Source organism: Phocoena phocoena, chromosome 17 (genome assembly GCF_963924675.1).
Source record: "Phocoena phocoena chromosome 17, mPhoPho1.1, whole genome shotgun sequence".
NCBI classification, from domain to species: domain Eukaryota; kingdom Metazoa; phylum Chordata; class Mammalia; order Artiodactyla; family Phocoenidae; genus Phocoena; species Phocoena phocoena.
The window spans coordinates 46,537,367-46,555,679 of record NC_089235.1 but is presented as its reverse complement, the minus strand read 5'-3'; the positions used below and the strand labels follow the sequence as shown (position 1 = coordinate 46,555,679).

The 18,313-nt window shown below is 39.3% G+C and overlaps 1 protein-coding gene across 2 annotated transcripts in view; it reads left to right on the top strand.

Annotated features, from left to right (window-relative positions):
* NCALD (neurocalcin delta) overlaps positions 1-18,313 on the top strand; it is a 412,094-nt gene that overhangs the window by 237,194 nt on the left and 156,587 nt on the right. The window contains exon 4 of one of the 2 annotated variants that reach the window (XM_065895666.1): positions 5,178-5,265. The gene's annotated coding sequence lies outside the window, so the exon portion shown is untranslated. Of the gene's footprint in view, positions 1-5,120; positions 5,266-18,313 lie in introns of those variants that run through there. The other variant, XM_065895668.1, reaches the window with a different exon arrangement.

Genomic DNA, 18,313 nt, shown 5'->3' with positions numbered 1-18,313 from the left:
ATATAAGTGGTATCATACAATATTTCTCTTTCTCTGTCTGGCTTACTTCACTCAGTATGACAATCTCCAGGTCCATCCATGTTACTGCAAACGGCATTATTTCATTCTTTTTAATGGCTGAGTAATATTCCATTGTATATATGTACCACATCTTCAGAAAGATTGGGGGGTTTGAGCAGAAGTTGCATTGATGGATTACAGTTGCTTTAATTACAATTACAATGAATCCTAGCACCAAGAGGATGACCCTTGGCAAAGGGGTGAAGCAGGCCAAGGTCGGCCTTGTCCTGAGCCTCATCATGCCTCCATCCTTCCAGGGGTTCGTAACACTCCCTCCACTCCCTTAACCCCCTGTTTACCTCAGGTCTTCCTTATCAGGGTAGATAGCACTCAATACTTCAGGATCCTTCCCTTATGTGTTAGTTTCCTTCTATCAGAATTTCTAGTCCCAGTTATTATTCCTTTTGGGAACTCTCTATGATATGAACATGAGTGGTACTGGGTCAAAGATACCTATGCTGGGGGTGCTCCTCTAGGGTGGGAAGGATATGAAAAGCACAACTCACCAGGCCTTAGATGACCTAGGTTTATAATTGCAGTTTTGCCACTCATTAGCTGGTGACGTTGGGCTATGTTTCTTAACCTTTCTGAGTATGTCCTCATCCATATAATAGAATTGATAAGTCCATGCTAGCATGTCTTACACATGAGACTTTTACCTCCCAGGTTTATCATGAAGCTCAAATGAGATGAAGCGCTGGAACGCTCTTTATGCATGAGAGAGGTTCTGTGCAAATGTTAGAGAGAGAGGCAAAAAGGTGCCTTACCTATGTCCACAGTGTTAGCTTTTTGATAGGTAACGAGTTGTAGCAGGAAGCTTCCACATGGCTTTAATATTTTCTGTAATCCTCGTTTATTGAGCCTCCATTTCCTCATTCATACAAAAGAATGTATACAAAATCTCATTGGCTTGTCATGAGCAATGATGGTTAGAAAGTCCCTTACCCTAGTGTCACTTGGGACTTAGTGTGTATTTTATAAAATGTTAGTTTCCTTTTCACCTTAACATGTTCCTCAAGAAGTGACTCTAGACATTCAGGTACGAGAGTTTCCACACGCTTCAAATCTGTCTGTGTATGAGGCAGGTCCGGTAACCGAAATGGTATCAAAGCAGCCCAGAGGAATGATCTAGTCCAAAGGTAACATTAAAAAGGTGTACATCGTCCTCTGAAAGGCAGTGGGTGCTGATAACGCACCCATAGGGTGACATGGGGCTGGTTCTAAGGAATGGGGAGGGAGGTGACTAGGGCACTCGCTTTGTCACAAAATTAAAGAAGGCACCATAAAGCTCCATAAAATAACGTTTAATGCAATATTTTTTTTAAAAAATCAAAATGCAAAAATACCTATGACGAACAAAACATCAATTCAAAACAATGTTGACTTTCTAAAGTATTGCATTAATATATTTACTTTGATTACTGAGTTTTTTGGTGCCCCCCGTTAAAATTTGTGCCCAAAGAGAGTGAGCTCCTCACTCCATTGGCCTTGCCCTGCCCCCACCCTGGGGTGGTGTCCACAGGGCTTGGGGGGAAAGTCCCAGGGAGAGCTTCCAGTACCCACTCCTGATTTCCCCTCATCCACTTGGGGTCCTGAATTTGGTTTAATTATAACCTTGTGAAAAAAGAAAAGACCGTATCAAATGAAATTCTGGTATCCTTTCTAATCAAGTGACCACAATGAAAGAGAGAGTTTGGAAAGAAAATATGAAGCCAGTTGTTGACCAGAAGCTTGATTTAGGTTGGGGGTTGGCAAACAATGACTCGCACACTGACTGCCTGTTTTTGTAGGTAAAGTTTTATTGGCACATAGGCCTGCTCATTTGTTTTTGTGTCATCTAGGCTGCCTTGGTGACACAACAGCAGAACTGAGTAGTTGCAGCAGAGACTGTATGGTCTGCAAAGCTGAAAATGTTTATTATCTAGCCTGTAGCAGACCCCTGATTTAGATTATCAAAGGACTTAGTTTTCTTTTTTTAATAAATTTATTTTATTTATTTATTTTTGGCTGTATTGGGTCTTCATTGCTGCGTGCGGGCTTTTCTCTAGTTGTGGCAAGCGGGGTCGACTCTTCATTGTGGTGTGAGGGCTTCTCATTGCGGTGGCTTCTCTTGTTGCAGAGCATGGGCTCTAGGTGCACGGGCTTCGGTAGTTGTGGCAGGTGGTCTCAGTAGTTGTGGCATACTTAACAGTGAAAAACTAAATCCTTTCCTCATAAGATCAGGAGCAGGCAAAGGATGCCCTCTTTCACAACTCCTATTCAACATAGAACTGGAAGTTCTACACAATGCAATAAAGTAAGAAGAGAAAATTAAAGGCAGATCAGAAAGGAAGAAAGAAAACTGTTCACCATTCATATTTTTCTTCTCTGGGAGGTGTCAGATCTGTTGCTCATTTTTCTCTTGTGTTGTCTTTTTCTTACTGATTTGTAACATTTCTTTATATAATCTGAATACCGGTCTTTTGCTGATTTCACAGGTTGCAAACTTGTCTCAGATATTGGCATGTCTTCTTTCTTTATTGTACCTTGTGATAAACAGAATAACTTAATAGTAGAGTAGGCAAATTTATCAATCTTTCCTTTTGTGATTAGCACTTTTGGACTTAGCTTTAAGAACTCTTCCCATTTGGAGGTCAGAAAGATGTTATCCTATATTTTCTTCTACAAGTTTTAACATTTTGCTTTTTCAGCTAAGTCCTTAATCCCTCTGGAATTGATCTTTAGGTATGGCTCCTCCTTGACTTTTGGCTCAGTAAATTATTCCAGCCTTTGTGAGAGCTCTGTTATCTTTCAGTTCCTACTTCCCTGCCATGCTGGTTCTGATGCTCTGTCTCTAAAAATTGTGTGGCCTTTTCTTTTCTTTTGGTATGCCTTATAATTTTTTTCTTGATAGCCAGACATGATGTACCGGGTAAAAGGAACTGCTGTAAATAGATCTTCAGGAATGTGGTAGCGAGTTTTCAGGGAAGAGAAGCGTTCTATGCATCCTACAATTAGGTCTCAGTCTTTTGGTGAGCCTGTGCCTTTGGACTGCCAAGTTCACAAGTATTTCTCAGTTTTTTTCTCCTCGCTTAGGTGGGACAGGATGGCTAGAGTGGGCTGCAGTTGAGCAGTTCCCTTCTCCTACAGTGGAAGCCTAGAGGAGTCTAGAGCTGAGTATTTCCCTTCCCCAGGTCAGTTAGGCTCTGAGGATATTCTAGCAGGTTAGGCTCTGGTTAACTAGTTTCCCCTGAGGGCAAGAACAGAGTGTTATGGCATATCAAAAAATGTTCATTTTCCCCTCCCCCTTCCAGAAGCCTGAGGGGATTTTTCTCTGGTATTTACTGTGGGCATCTGGTAGAGCTATGGGAAGTAAATCTCACAGTATTGTAAGGACCCCCCGCAGTGACTGTGTTCCCCCTGGAGTGTTTAACTCTCAGAGTTGTCCCCAGGGAGACTCCAGCAGTTGGTCAGTTCACATTTTCCTGTCCTGGCACTGCTTCCAGCGGCGCTTTCTGTTGGCAAGTCTCTGCTCAGTTTCAGGCATAGGAACAGGAAGGGCAAAGAGCAAAAAGCAAATGCCAGAGCCCTTTAAAGAGCTTTTCCAGGAGCTCCTAGCACCTCCAGCTTACATCTCCAAGGCCCAAACTGTTCCACCCGCCCATCCTTAGCTGTAGTTTAAACAGGGCAGATTGCTGCCCTGAGCAAAATCAAGGTTCAGTTAGGACAGAGCGCAGACTGGGTGTTGGGTAGTTAACCAGCAGTGTCTGCCCCGCTCTCTAAGCTCCTGCCAGGGTTGCCTGTCCCCCTAGCAGGGTTGTTTGGATAACAAAATGGAAGATCACATGCAAGAGCATTTCATACATTATAAAATGTGTTTCATAAACAAAGCGGAAACATTCTGAACTGTTTTCTCAGAGAGCAAACCTACTGTTAATAGAAAGTCTTACTAAATGCAAAGACTTGGGTAATCAATATCTCTTAAACCTCAGCTCATTCTCTTTCAGACATCTTTGGATAGCCCAAGATCCAGTGTTTTCATAGATACACATCCTCGAACACCAGTCTTCAGATTCAGATTATTGCCGAACAGTGTTGTAGTGGACATTTGTTGATTTCCTCCAATACTCCTTTCCTCCTTTTCTCTTCCTCTTAGTAATCTGAATGCCTTTCCATGTGAATTGTCTCTGGAGTGTCCTTCCTCACCCTCTCCTCTAAGGATAAGGCTAGGTTAAAGTCATTCAGCAAAGTATCGTGACATTCAGTGATGGGCAGTCAGAGTGACTTCAGAGCTTGAGACTGGCAGCATGCTAACACTACACTCTAGGGAGATGGATGTGTGGTCTTAAACTGCTGAAGCTATTTTTTTGCACCATGAGGAAAGGCAGCCACAAGATGAAGTCAATCTACAGAGAATGCCATGCTAAGAGAATTGCAGAGAGTCAAATGATATACATAGTAAACCCCTGTTTTCCAGAAACCAACCCTACATCCAGGTTTTTCTTCCCCAGCTCAATGAACCAAAATATTTCCATGTCTTGTTATTTATTTGTTTAAGTGAGTTTGAGTTGGGTTTTCTGTTATTTGTAGCCAAAAGATTCCTGAATGATAGTTTCCACATCTATTCTAGGAAAAAATTATATATATTATTTTAATGTTTATTATTTTAAATAATGTATATATTTTATATAGTATATTACTTAGCGTATTATATGTTTGTGTTTATATATACACACATATGTATATACATATTTATAATATATATATATAAGTATATATTCTGAAATTTATAGTCCTTCCAGGATTAAGGCCATAAGGCCTGAATATTACTAAGAAAGCTTGTAATACATTTCCTGCATGGCATCTGTCTAAAGGATTTTAAACTTTGACATGCCAGGACCTGAGTCTTGCTCTTTTAGTGACTGTATTTATCACCCCTGCAGTACAAGATTTAGCCCTGAGTACTTGGAGGCAAAGACCAATTAGGCTGAGATATGTCAGTGTTCTTGTAGGTGTGTTTCCTGTTTCCTGTTTGCAAAGGCAACTACAGAAGAAATAAAAGTAACGGCCTTACATAAACCGCTTACTGAGCTGTCAAGTATTCAAGTAAGTTATTCATTAATTATGAGTGATTTCAGTCGCAGGGCCAGAGAACTGCGGGTGATAAAATCTGTCGTGATAACTGCAGAAGGCTCTGAGATCCGAGGCGCTGCGTGACTGCATATCGTGAGTTACTTTTTTAACCTCTCAAATGCCTGGGTTTTAAATTGTGTAAATTATGATTCAGAATGCAGAGATGTTGCATCCTAGTTAAGTTGTTGTGTGTTTATATGTTTTTGGCATTTGTTAAACAGAAAATGGTAATTTATATCTGCCATGAAAACTTTGTTGTGACGTATACATTTCCATTTTTAACTGTAGATGAATTTGTATGTTACCAAAAAGAAAACTATGCCACCATTCTACTTTTGTAAAAATTCTTTTCTCTTCTGTGGTGCCTCTGATTAAATAGAAGGCTAAGGAAATTTACTTTAAAAAATGTAGGAGAAGTTATAAAGAAGTAAAAGCCTGACTTGCCTCCTGGAAAAAAAGGCAATAACTATGTGCCCCTCCTTACTTTCCAAATCTACTCATTTGGTATGGAAAATTGAAGAGGCTATTGTGCAGCAAGTAGATGGAATGTTTTCTAATTCAGAAAAGATTCTTTTGAAATTCTAGTGAGGGCAGCAGCACCCGCAGTAGTGAATTTACTGTTAAGATAGGAACATTATTACTTTCCTACTTTGTTGGTGTGGCTCTCAAAAGCCATCTCATTGAATGTTTAGGAAATTGGCTTTTCAGGAAGGGAAATATGCTGATTTATGAATTTCTTGGAAATTTTTCAAAATATGCTAATGGCTCCAGATGAGAGCCAGCCAAGATTTGTAGGTGAGATAATATCGCTTAAGCCCTGGTAATACTTTTTGTGACTGTTTAAATAAGGCATGAATATTTACTTGGCTAAATAGTTTTATATGAGGAAAAAATGGCAAAAATATTAAAGTAAATGTGGGCCAGAACAAAGCTTTAGTTTGTATTTTGCTGATATTGCAGGGAAGGGAGATAAGTCAATATAAAATGAAACTTAAATGTACTTAGCTCTTTTTCATCCCATTTCCTTCATCCCCATTAAGTCTCTATGGTTTAATTATTAGGTGAGCAACATGGCTCATCTGGATGTAATGTGAAAGTGAAAGTGAAAAGTCTTTATTCCAAATTGGATAGGCCAGTTCTTTTAATGAGATCTATAGGAGAGTAATAAAATATTTGAAGTCAAGCTAACCAAAATCTTTTTTTTTTTTCCCTCATGACATTGATAACTAAGCCTCAACCCCAATGCATTTCTCCTGGAGCCCAAGAAAGAATTGTGCATTTAAGTTGGCAGTGATCAGGCAGCTTGAGATATTTTGAAGTACTTATGGATCTCAACCCTAAACATGATGGTAGCCATTGCATTAGTTCCTTGGATCTTTCTGATATCGAACTAAAGGATGATAGAAAAATGTGCATTCTTGTCCCCAAAGACAGTAAAGCATGGCTATGATCCAACATAAGAACCCTTCCCCTTCACGTGAAGGTGTAGAGAATCAGTATATCTGCTGTTGGCTGGTTGTTTCTTCCCCTCCTCAAGCATCCAAGTTTCTCTTCTGTGTCTGTGATCTCAGGGACAGGTGATTCCTCACTGCAGATTCCCTTCTTGAGTGAGCCCCAAATATACTCTACTTGATCTCTGCTTTATGCAGAGCAAGGGGAGGCTACAGGAGTTTGTGCTGCAAATTTGAGGCATCTGCCAGACCCAAAGGAGGACGATTTGAATAAGAAATAGACGAAAAAGCTCTTGAGGCAGTGAAGGAGCCACTTCCTGCTCAACTACTGTTGCCTCGAGAGAGGAATGGTCAAGGCAGAGATGAGGACGACCCCTTAAACAGAGACTAAACTGTCTAACTGGGGCTTTCCAAAGGAATGGCCTAAGTTAGCAAACGCTGCCCCAATTTCCTGGGCTTTCTGGAATTTTGTTCAAGAATTCCAGACACTCTTGTAAAAATTACTTAGTGACAGAGTTCCTGACAATAGATAGGAAAGATATATGTAAAGAAGCTATTTTAAAGTAAAGTATATGAATAGACTCTAGGTTTACAGTCATTTTTGATTTCCTTTTGTCTGGGTATCTCTCTTTAGCTCCCTTAGGCTAGAGTTATTTTGTCTGGATCCGCAAGAAATCCATACTCTTCCCCAACGCTTCCTATGTGACTAGCTTCTCAGTTACATGATATTACATGGAATTATATTTTTTCTACGGTTTTCTGCACTAAAGACCTCTTTCCTTGTTCTCTTAAAAAAATGCTATTTTAATCCTCTTAGCCTAGGAGCTTACTACTCTTTAATTTCAATGTCTCAGAAATCCTCCTCTATCAAAAAAACCTACTTTGTCAATAGCATACCTTTCGTTCAGGAGTAGTAATTGGGAGAGATTATCTCAGAGGCTGAGAACACAAGATACCAAATATCTAAAGGATAATTAAAGTATCCTTCCAGATGTTTTCAAGTAGAGACAAATACTGATCATTCAAATAATTGATTCCCTGACAACGATTTTTCACTCAGTCTCGTTCTCAACGCCAAAACAGCTAATAAATTCAATGGGAAAAAACCCTGCTCTTTTATTAGTTTGTAGAGAAAAGAAGAGAAAGAGAGTAGTTGACTTCTCAGCAATTTTGCAACAAGTTCTTTTAGTGTCATGTAGACTTAGGAGAATGCAGTTTGTAGTAGATAACTGATGATTCCAATTAACCAAAAAGTATTGATTAAGCACCTACTAACTTGAGCCCTAGTGGAGAATGATATAGTATAACATGGACTCATATATTTAATAATAGATCATGTTCCTAGAAACCTAATTCATTTACTCATTCAATAAATACTTATTGAGTGCTTGCTGTATGACAGGCACTGTGTTAAATGATGGGGATTTTAATGGGGAACAAGGCAGGGATGGTTTCTGTCTACAGTTGAGTGTGGGGTGTAGGGAAGATGTTAATCAAATAATTCCACAAATAGATTTTACAAATGTGATCAATACTATGATGGGGAGAAAAAAAAACAAAGAAAAATGGGCAACCAAGACTATGAAATACAGGCACTACCTACATCTAGTCTAAGTGGTGATCAGGGAAGATTCCCTGAAGAAATCTGAAGAGGTCGGGAATGGGGAGGAGAATGTTCTGGGCAGAGGCCCTGAGGTAGAAGGGAGTTTGGAGCTTACTGGGAACTGAACCAAGGCCAGTGTCGCTGGAGAACGGGGTGGGCAGGACAAGCTAGAGAGGTGGCAGGGGCAGATCGTGAAAGACTTAGTAGAGAATGAATGAATGAACGAATGAACATGCGTAGTTAATAACATGGAGTTAGTCCTGTCGTCTCCTGTCATTATTGTGAAAATAAAAGGAGTTTGCAATTGTATAGTGACTCTGCTGTTTGGGAGATACGGTATTCATTCATTCATTCAGCCATTCAGCCAGTAAACCCAAGACAAAAATCCCTGTTCACATGGATCTTAAATTCTAGTGGAACAAGCAGCAAATATATAGGTTTTTATAGTAAATTTTTGTTTATGAATAAATGGTGTTAAGTGGTCTTTCGATGGAATTTTACAAACAATTTCAAATGTATATCATATTGCATCTATGTATGGTTATTCCTCTGTTTGGTTAAATAGAGTTATATCCTTTAGCAGATCTAGGACCATGCTCAGCACAGGTGTTCTTCACAGTACTCAATTCACAGTCAAAGACTTTGGAGAAATTCCAAGAGAATAAGATAAGAGAGGGAAGCTAAGAGATTTGCATTTGTTCTTGTTTCTGAGGAGCTAGTGAGGCCACTGCTCACCAGCACCTTACCAGCTCTTCCTGGAGTGGTGGGGGCAGGAGGAGGGGAGCGATGGAAAAAATGAAAATAACTGAGGCTAACACTGATGGAAAAGGATCTCAGAGGGAGAGTATTCCAGAGTCTTGCTGTTTCTTTTTATAAAAAGAGCTTAAAACATCTTATTATATACTTAAAATACTTTATAGATTTTGTACGTTTACCATCTCTATAAAAGGTTCACATTTTACAATCAATGTACACATTTAAGGAGAGATGTTTCTTTGTCACATTCCCCAAAGCTCTTATTTAATTGATGGCGCATCTTAAAATCATCAGTGACTTACAGTCAGAAAATAGTACTTATCTGGAACCTTGTTTGAGTTTTCAGTCATGCCTGTCTTTTCTGCTTGAAGATTTCCTGGTGACAGTGTTTTGTATCTGCATATAAATTATTACCATAGATGGAATTAATAAACCAGAGCACCTGTGAGGGTCGCCTTCAGGTCTTGTTTGCAAAAATCAGAGAGTAGTTCATAGTATCAAAGGGAGGCATAATAATTATCTGTTTTAATCTTCAGGAACTTCCTTGCTTCTGATTTCTAGATTGCATAAATCAAAGTGATTATTTCTATATAATCCAAGAGGAATAATAGAAATGTTGCTAGTGTGATCCTTTAGTGCAGGATTTCTTAACTGCAGCACTGTTAACATTTTGGACCAGGTAATTTTGTTGTGAAGGGCTGTCCTATGCAGTATAGGATGTTTAGTGGCAACGTGGTACCAGTAGTATCCCGCCAGTTCTGACAGCCATCTCTAGACATTGCCAGATGTCTTCTGGAAGGGGCCAAATCATTCTCAGTTGAGAGCCATTTCTTTAGTCTATCATAATCACGGACTCACCATGCTGCTTTAGCTTTTGTATTGTTGTGTTGCAGACGTGTCCAACTCTAAATGCATAGCTTTCAGTTTAACAAGATGGTATCTTTCTAATTCTATAGTTCTTACATCACAATTGAAAATAATGTTATGAAACCAGAATTAGATTTTTATTCAGCCAAATGTGTGAAATCCTGACACGGTAATATGTTTTTTGGGGGGAGGCAGGGAGGGAGGCGGGGGGTGGTTTACACTTTAAGGGCCTTGTTTTATTTGTTAAAGCCTGACAAAATTTTATCCTCAAAGTTTAAAACTTACTTAGTGGCTCAACTGTTTTTTTAAAGATACATTTATGGGAATCTTAATGCCACAAAAGACTCCTGCTCAGTCAGCTGCAAGAATTAATAGCCTTTTGGTGACACATAAAAACTTGAATGAGGCACATTCAGCAAGTTCATTTCTAGTTTTATAGGAAGCCGAAAACAGCAGAGAGAAAAAAGTGCTACCCTCGCATCCTTTGGTGATGGTACTTGACATTTTAGTGTAAGTTATTACAATAGTATATTGGTTTAATGTTCCCTTAATATCAGTGGTTTACTCAAAGTTTCTGAAAACGCGAAGAATGTGTGTTCTCTCTGTCACTGTTAAGCTAAGAAATGGCATTTGAAAATCACTTTAATCGTACATGATTAAATCTTCTAAAGTGGTATTTTACTATGCTGTGGTGCCTGGGAAGACTTAAGATGACTAAATTCACTTAGACGTATGACTAATATATGATACCATTAAGAGAGAGATTTTAAATTCCTTTTACTGTTATTATTTACTTCACCTAAAGGCCTCTTGACTCAGTGCTTTATATAGCTCACATGAGACCAATGTTATTTTGTTAAATAGAGCCTTCTTTCATGTCACTCTTATGTTCAGGAATACTTAAGAACTTCCAGTTGTCTCAAAAATAAAGTTCTAATTCTTTTTCGTGGCACTTAAAGCCCTCTACTAACTGGACTGCAATCGATCTCTTCAGATGTATCTCCTTTACCTCCATTTGCCCCTGTCTCCATATCACACTCCAGCTGCAATGAACTAGGTTGCCCAGGGCATCCTTGCATTTTTCTGCCTTTATAGTGCTCTCATGCTACGATCTCTACCCCTTAGATTCCAATCCATGCTTAAGAACCATTTCTTCCATGAAATTTTCCCAGATTTTCTCAGTTGGAATTAATCTCTCACTCTCTCCTATAATGTTTGGAAAGCACTACACGAGTGTTCCCCAAACTACCTATGAGAAGGACTAGATTATTTTTAAATTTCCAGTTTATTACAGGACAATATGTATCTTCCTGTCTATGACCAGTACTTAGATCTCGCCCTGTGAAATTCGCATATCTGATCTGGTCTGAACCCCATTCAATGAGCCAAGTCCACTTGATCACACATTTGAGTAGTGCAGCTGTGTCCAATGCTGTAAAACTGTCTGAACAATTACTCGCGATCTCTGTACTTGTGCTGTTGCTGATAAGAATAGTTCATGAGGTGCTGCTGGTCCACAGACCACACTTTAGGTAGCTCTGCCCGAGACTATAAGCTCTACGAGGACAGGGCCCAGGTCTAGCTTTTTTCATCATTATAATTCTAGCACCTGGCATTGCCTGTCACATAGTAAGCACACTTATTCCACCTAGAAGTATCATATTACAGATAACAGCACCTAAAAGCACCAAAGTAGCTTGGATCAGATCGTGATCACTTTTTAGCACCTACAGGATTATCATGCCTAACCTGTATGAATGGGAATATCAGACTGTTTTATTTTAAAAACACATGTTCTTTAGTATAAAATCTACTGAAATGAAACACCCAGCCTGCTAGTGCTGGTATAGGCTTTATAAATGAAGCTCACTTAATCAATAATTCAATTTTCTTTCCCTAAATAGTTGCAGAAACTCACTGTATTCAACTTCATTTAAGTAAACTAAATGGAGCTTAAAAGAAATCTAAAACACTTTGCCTGTTAAATAGCAATATTGAGAAATTGTCTAAGGGAAATATATTCCTCATAGAAAAAAACCCCACAGAAACAAAACTATATTTGAAACCAAAATGGCTTTCTTTTATGCAGCTCAAGGGGGGATACATTGAAACTCTTAAGCAGTCCAAAATTGTATTTTTGAAAATGAGAATCACATGGAGTTAGTTTAACATCTACCACTGTAAATTCTACTGGGGAAAACACCTGGAATATGAGTAACATTTTTCAAAATTTAAAATGTAAGAGATTCAGAATACTTGACAGTGCTATCTGAACGTAGATTTCTAACTTTCAGTAGTTCAAGAGTGTCTTTCTGAAGTGGTAAGAAGTAGTTGCTGTTGAATGTTCATGTTTTTCTTTGACTATTTCATTATATTAAAATTGACAGCCAAGAAAAACAAGAACATTTACTATATGTTTTTCTCACCATTATTGGCCACTTACTTTTCCATGGAACATTTGTTATTTCTGGGAAACATATGGCATATGACCAGAACCATAATTAGTCACAGTCTGATGTTATAGGAATTCAAATTTTGGCAATTTCTAGCTTCTTCCTCTGAAACATAAAAGCAGTAAATACAGTTCGTAAGGTGCATTTCCCTCCTTCACAAATTGTGGAATTTACTTGTTTTGATTGGGGAGGTGTTTGAAGACTCACAAACACTTTTATAGCTCTGCCTCAGACCTAGAATGTTCCAGAAGGAGGCACCGTTCTAAGCACTTTACACACATCAGCTTATCTAATCATTGCAATAGCAGGTGAGAAACCAGAGGCATGAAGACATTAATTTGCCAAAGTCACTTCAATAAGAAACTGTGGAGTTGAGATTCACCTCAGGGAGTCTGGCTCCAGATTCTGTGTTTTAACTTTCATAGAGTAGTGTCTTTTGCTGCATTGCTCCCATAAGTAGAGATTCCATTGGTAGAATCCTGCTGAAGATGTTATTTTCTTGCAGACTGTCTCTGCCTAATACTTCATAGCTGAGAAATGCTGAGTAACTGGGGAATATTAGAAAACTATGAATGATGGGTAACTAGAGAATGCTGGGTAATCAAGGAATCCTGGGTAACCAGGGAATGCTGGGTAACTGGGGGGAAAGGGTGAGAAGCTATTAGTTGACAGTTTACTCTGAGAAACTTTCCAGCATCTGTAAACCAAAGGGTTGTCATCAATATAAGATCTGGGACTGTCCTGCAGAGTCAGTCACTCTCACACAGGATCCCTGAAAACAGTGTTATCTTTGAATCAGAAGGATAAATATTTGCAGTAATCACTTTTGCCTTGTGTTGGAAGCCATGGTTGCTGAGGCTGATTATCACAGAAGTAAGGCATCCTTTGTTACTAATGGAGTTATTGAGGACTGAAAATGCAACATTGCTTAGCAACATGCATCATAGTATTTACTCTTTTGAGCAGGAACAGCAAAAGCAAGTAGTATGTCTTATAAATGTCCTGGCTGGTATTTTTATTTTCCTTTCCAACTAACATTGCTTGTATCCATTGTCATGGTATTAGCAAAGTGCTTAGACTGTGGCTTGGCAGGGGTAGGTTTAGGTATATTCCCTTAAGTACAGAGATCAGCCCTGAAAGCTGGCATTAGCCCAGTGTAGAACCAAAAAGAAATTAGGCTGCAGGTAAGAAAAAGTAGTAAAAGATTCCTACAACTCTAATGTTCTATATAAGGCTCCTAATTTTCACTGCTGGCAAGTATGTGACGGTAGCGATAGCACCCCTGTAAGATGTGGGAACTTGCTGTAATACTCTTCAGACTTCTTGTTTTGTTGGCTCTGATCTTTCAGGCGCTGAGAGTCCATAATAACTAAAACGAACATAATCCCTATTTCCTCCTAATGAAAATTTAATAGTTTCACTAATAACAGTGCTAGCACTCCCCTGTCATTTACCCTTTGTCATGCGTGTTGGAGAACAAGTTTGTCTCTGGGGAGAATTTGATCTGGATGCACTTCTACCTAAGCCCTCCTTTCTTCTCCAAATTAAAATAGTAACTATACATTGGAGAATCCTGGCATTCTTTTACTATCTTTTCTTTCTCTGCCTCCAAAGTCATCCTAGCTTGGTGTCTTAAATTATGGTGTTCTAACTTGACTTCCGCTCTGATGAAGAGCGAGAAATCCCAGGGGTTGGGGCCATCTTAAAGGAAAGACTGTCTCTGCAGTGGCTTGAACAATTGTGGGAGAAAAGAGAGGCTAACCTTCCTGCATGAAAACAATGGGGAAAGAATCAGTTCACCCCTAAAACAGAGGCAGCTGTTCATCCTGGAGGGGGAGATGTTCCACTTGGGATTGTCATCCAATGATTAATGTCCGTTCAATCCCAAGATAGGTGGAGAAGCTTGGAATCTGAGTGACCATATTGTTCGATTCTTTGTCCCTCTTGGGGAAGGGTCCTGGAATGTGTAAATTTTCCTCCTGCAGTTTCACTTTTCAGGGCTTTCCACACTCTTGGCTTTGCTTTTGCTTTGTTGTGTCCTGGAATAACTAATTAATTATGGACCCAGTTCCTTCTATGCACTTGTAATTGGACGTCTTGAAAATTGCTCCATGCTGGCTTAAATAATGAGGAGAGAATTAAAAGGCTGAGAGGTGCTGGGAAAGATAGAGAGACCATGACCACTGGAAATCCAGCAAATATCACACCAGATATCTGTTACGCCAGTAACCAGGGGAGACAGAGCACTGGGGCAGTGGGGCTAGAAAAAAAACACAGTGAAGTGATAAAAGGGACAGGGGCAGCAAGAGGGTCCATTGTTGAGAAGAACATTTTTGTGGAAGGAAATTCTGTTTGAAGGCTGTACAGGCTGGGCAGGTCTAGCCAGCTAATGCCTTCTCTTGGGGAGGTGTGTGGGGTGTTCCCTGAGAACAGGGGAAGAGCCAGGACTTTGGAGTCCAACATACTGACATCTGTGTCTGGACTCTGCCATTTACTAACTGTGGGATTTGGAGCAAATGACTTTACCTCTCTAAGCATCCAGCTCTTCATCTGTGAAATGAAAAATAATAGTACTTGTCTCAGAAGGAGTGAGTGGGATCAAATTGGTTAGTGTCTAGACCACTTCCTGGCACATAGCAAACTCTCAGTACTGGCTAGCCATTATTATTATGCAGTTATGTTGTCAACATAATGATTTAATAACAATAAAGATATTAACAACAGGTAAGGTAATTAGCCTGGCACAGCTCAGGAAGGGTTGGCTTTAAAATGCATTGTAGGAGAATTACTTTTCCCATTCTGTCTTCTCAACTCTCTTCCTGGACAGTTTGGTTTTTCCCCTTATTATATCCCCACTTCACTCTTCCACTTAGGGAAGGAGAGGAATTAAAAATTGGATAAGAACAGTGCAGCTGTTCAGCTGGGGCCTTTGGTTGTTGGAAAGGAGGCCACCAGACCACAGCTGGCCAAATAACCCATGGAAACCATTCCCAAAATACATTCTGTTATCCTGTCCTGCTATTTACGTCATTTAGACATAAGGTGATTTGCAATTTCAGATCCTAGATCCTTCTCCCCCCATTAGAATGTAAGTCTTCAAGATGTATGTGTCCAATGAATATTTGTTGGAGGGAGGAGTGAAGGAAGGAAGGGAAGAAGAAAGGATGGACAAATGAACTTCACCTAGCAGAACTTGAAGGCAAAAAAAAACATCTTGGAAAGGAGACCTCCTGGCTAGCCTAATGGGTTGACAGAGAAGGCCTGTAGGTATTCAAGTCAACAAACATTTAGTGAGTACCTACTCTGTACCTGGCACTGCACCAGGTTGTAGGGATATAACAAAAAATAAGATACCATCTTCGCCACCAATGACAGACGTCTAGGTGGGATCCAGACAGTCTTAAATGTGATGTAACTGAGGTAGCTTTAGGAGTAAAGCGGATAATTTCTGTATTATCATGTTATACAGGGTAAAAACAGTATCAACTTGATAGGTGCTGTATTAGTTTCCTAGAACTGCCATAACAAAGTATCAGAAACTGGGTGGCTTAAAACAATAGAAAGTTATTCTCTCACAGTTCTGGAGACTAGAAGTTTGCAGTCAAGTTGTTGGCAGGACCATGTTCCTTCCAGAGGCTCTAGGGAAGAATCTTCCTGTCTCTTTCAGCTTTTGGTAGCCCCAAGTACCAGGTACTTGGCAGCATAACTGCAGTCTCTACTTCTGTTTTCACATGGCAGTCTTCCTTTTGTGTGTCTGTCTTCTCCTCTTCTTATAAGGACTCCAGTCATATTGGATTAAGGATTCATCCTACTCCAGTATGACTTCATCTTAACTAATAAAATCTGCAACTACCCTATTTTCAAATCAGGTCATTCTGAGGTACTGAGGGCTAGGACTTCAACATGTCTTTTTGAGGAGACACAATTCAACCCATAAGAGTTGCTGACTAGGATTTTATTTATTTATTCTCACTAGGATTTTAGATGCAAGGTGGAGGCTTTAATATGACACTGTGTGTCAGTATTAGGCGAGTTGATTCAAAGTAGCTGAGTAGTATCTCAGGATATCGGTATAATCTTATGTTTATACTGATAGATAGATAGACAGATATGTATGTATATTTACACAAATACATATATGTAGACGCAAGTATATATATCACACACATATATAGACTCCTATACACACACATGTATATATATTTTTTCACATGCAGATAGATACAGAAATTAATATTGATATGTGTGTATTGATGGGTTCATGTACATACATGTATTTTCTAGCTCTGTCTATTGAGAGAGCCTAGAAGCAATGATACCCTGTAACAGTGAACACACCCAGCTCCCACATCTTGGTTTCTAAATACCATTCTCCAATCAAAAAAACCAAGGCTCTTTGTAGGAATGGCTGATTGTAGAGCTGAGGCAGGGAAAATAGAAGATGAATTTGGAGCACCTTGTAGTGCTAGAAAGTTTGAAAGTGCTATTTTTTAAAGGATAGAGCATGTCAAAGGTTACAGGAGTCAACCTGAAAGCTCCCTATAGCCAAAGCTATAATTTAAGGGAAAAAAAGTGGGAATTCCCTGGTGGTCCAGTGGTTATAGAACTCCACGCTCCCACTGCAGGGGGCACGGGTTTGATCCCTGGTCGGGGAACTAAGATCCCGCATGCTGCGTGGAACGGCCAAAAAAAAAAAAAAAAAAGTAATGATAGTATTAGTATAGGTTATAACCATAAGAATGAAATAAATATCCATGTGTCCATACTGATATAAACAAATGATGGAATAAATAAATAAACAAACAAACAGAAGTGAAGGAACAAATCTTTCTTACAGAAAAATTCCAAACTAGAAATGTAGAAGAAACGAGGGCAAAAAAATCATCCTTAGAACATTGCAGCAATAATTGCTGCAGGCAAGATCCAGTGGTGAATCCTAAGATTAATGGGCAAAATTTTAGGAGAAAAAGGATATTTGCATAGCCTCAAAGTCTCTCTCCCAAAATATTTCCTAATTACTGTGGTAGTTTTAACCTTTGTCACAAGTTGTTTGATACTTCTCCATCCAGGAGGTGGAGCTTAATTTTCTTTGGGTGTAGACTGGACTTAGTGACATACTTCTAACACATAAAGTATGGAAAGAAAAAGAGAGGAACTTTTCAGTAATAAACTTCACAGACACTACCTTAAGCAAGGGGTCAACATTAATATCTTTGTTGATAAGTCATGTTGATAGCATCTATCCCTTGAAATGAAGGGCACTTTACTTTGGTGGTATCCTTCCTCCGATTCCTTAAACTAATCATGAGAAAATACCAGACAAACCCAAACTGACAGAAAGTTTACACAACACTTGACCTATTCTAAAGTGTCGAAGTCATGAAAAACAAGGAAAAGTCCAGAAACTGTCACAGATCAGAGGAGACTAAGGAGATATGGTGACAGATGCAGTGTGGTATCCTAGGTTGCATCCTGGAACAACAACAGCAAGATAATGGAAAAACTGCGGAAATCCAAATAAAGCCTGTAGTTTACTTAGTAGTATTGTACCAATGTTAATTTCCTAGTTTTGATAAATGTACCATGGCTGTGTATGGTGTATCCTGCAATAGGATAAGCTGGGAAACTCTCTGTATTACCTTTGCAACTTTTCTGTGTGTCTAAAATTATTCTAAAATTAAAAGTTAAGAAAGAAGGCTCTGAGAAGAGGACTCTATAGCAATAGTATCAGATTGCCCCAGTGACTGTTCTCTGAGTGCTTATGTCACTTACTCTGGTTCTGTTGCATAGATGAGATACAGCAATCAGCTCCATCTTTGAGCTGGACCCCACAAAGTCCTCATACTGGCCTGAAGTCCTGACACTGTCTCCCTCCCACCATTCACGTTACCTCTCTGATTTTATCCCCCACTACTCTCTTAAATGTAGCTAGATATAATCAGGAATAGATAAGACTTGTTGGCATCAGAAAGACTCGTCTAGCAGCAATAACGTAGTAGAAAGATTTAGAA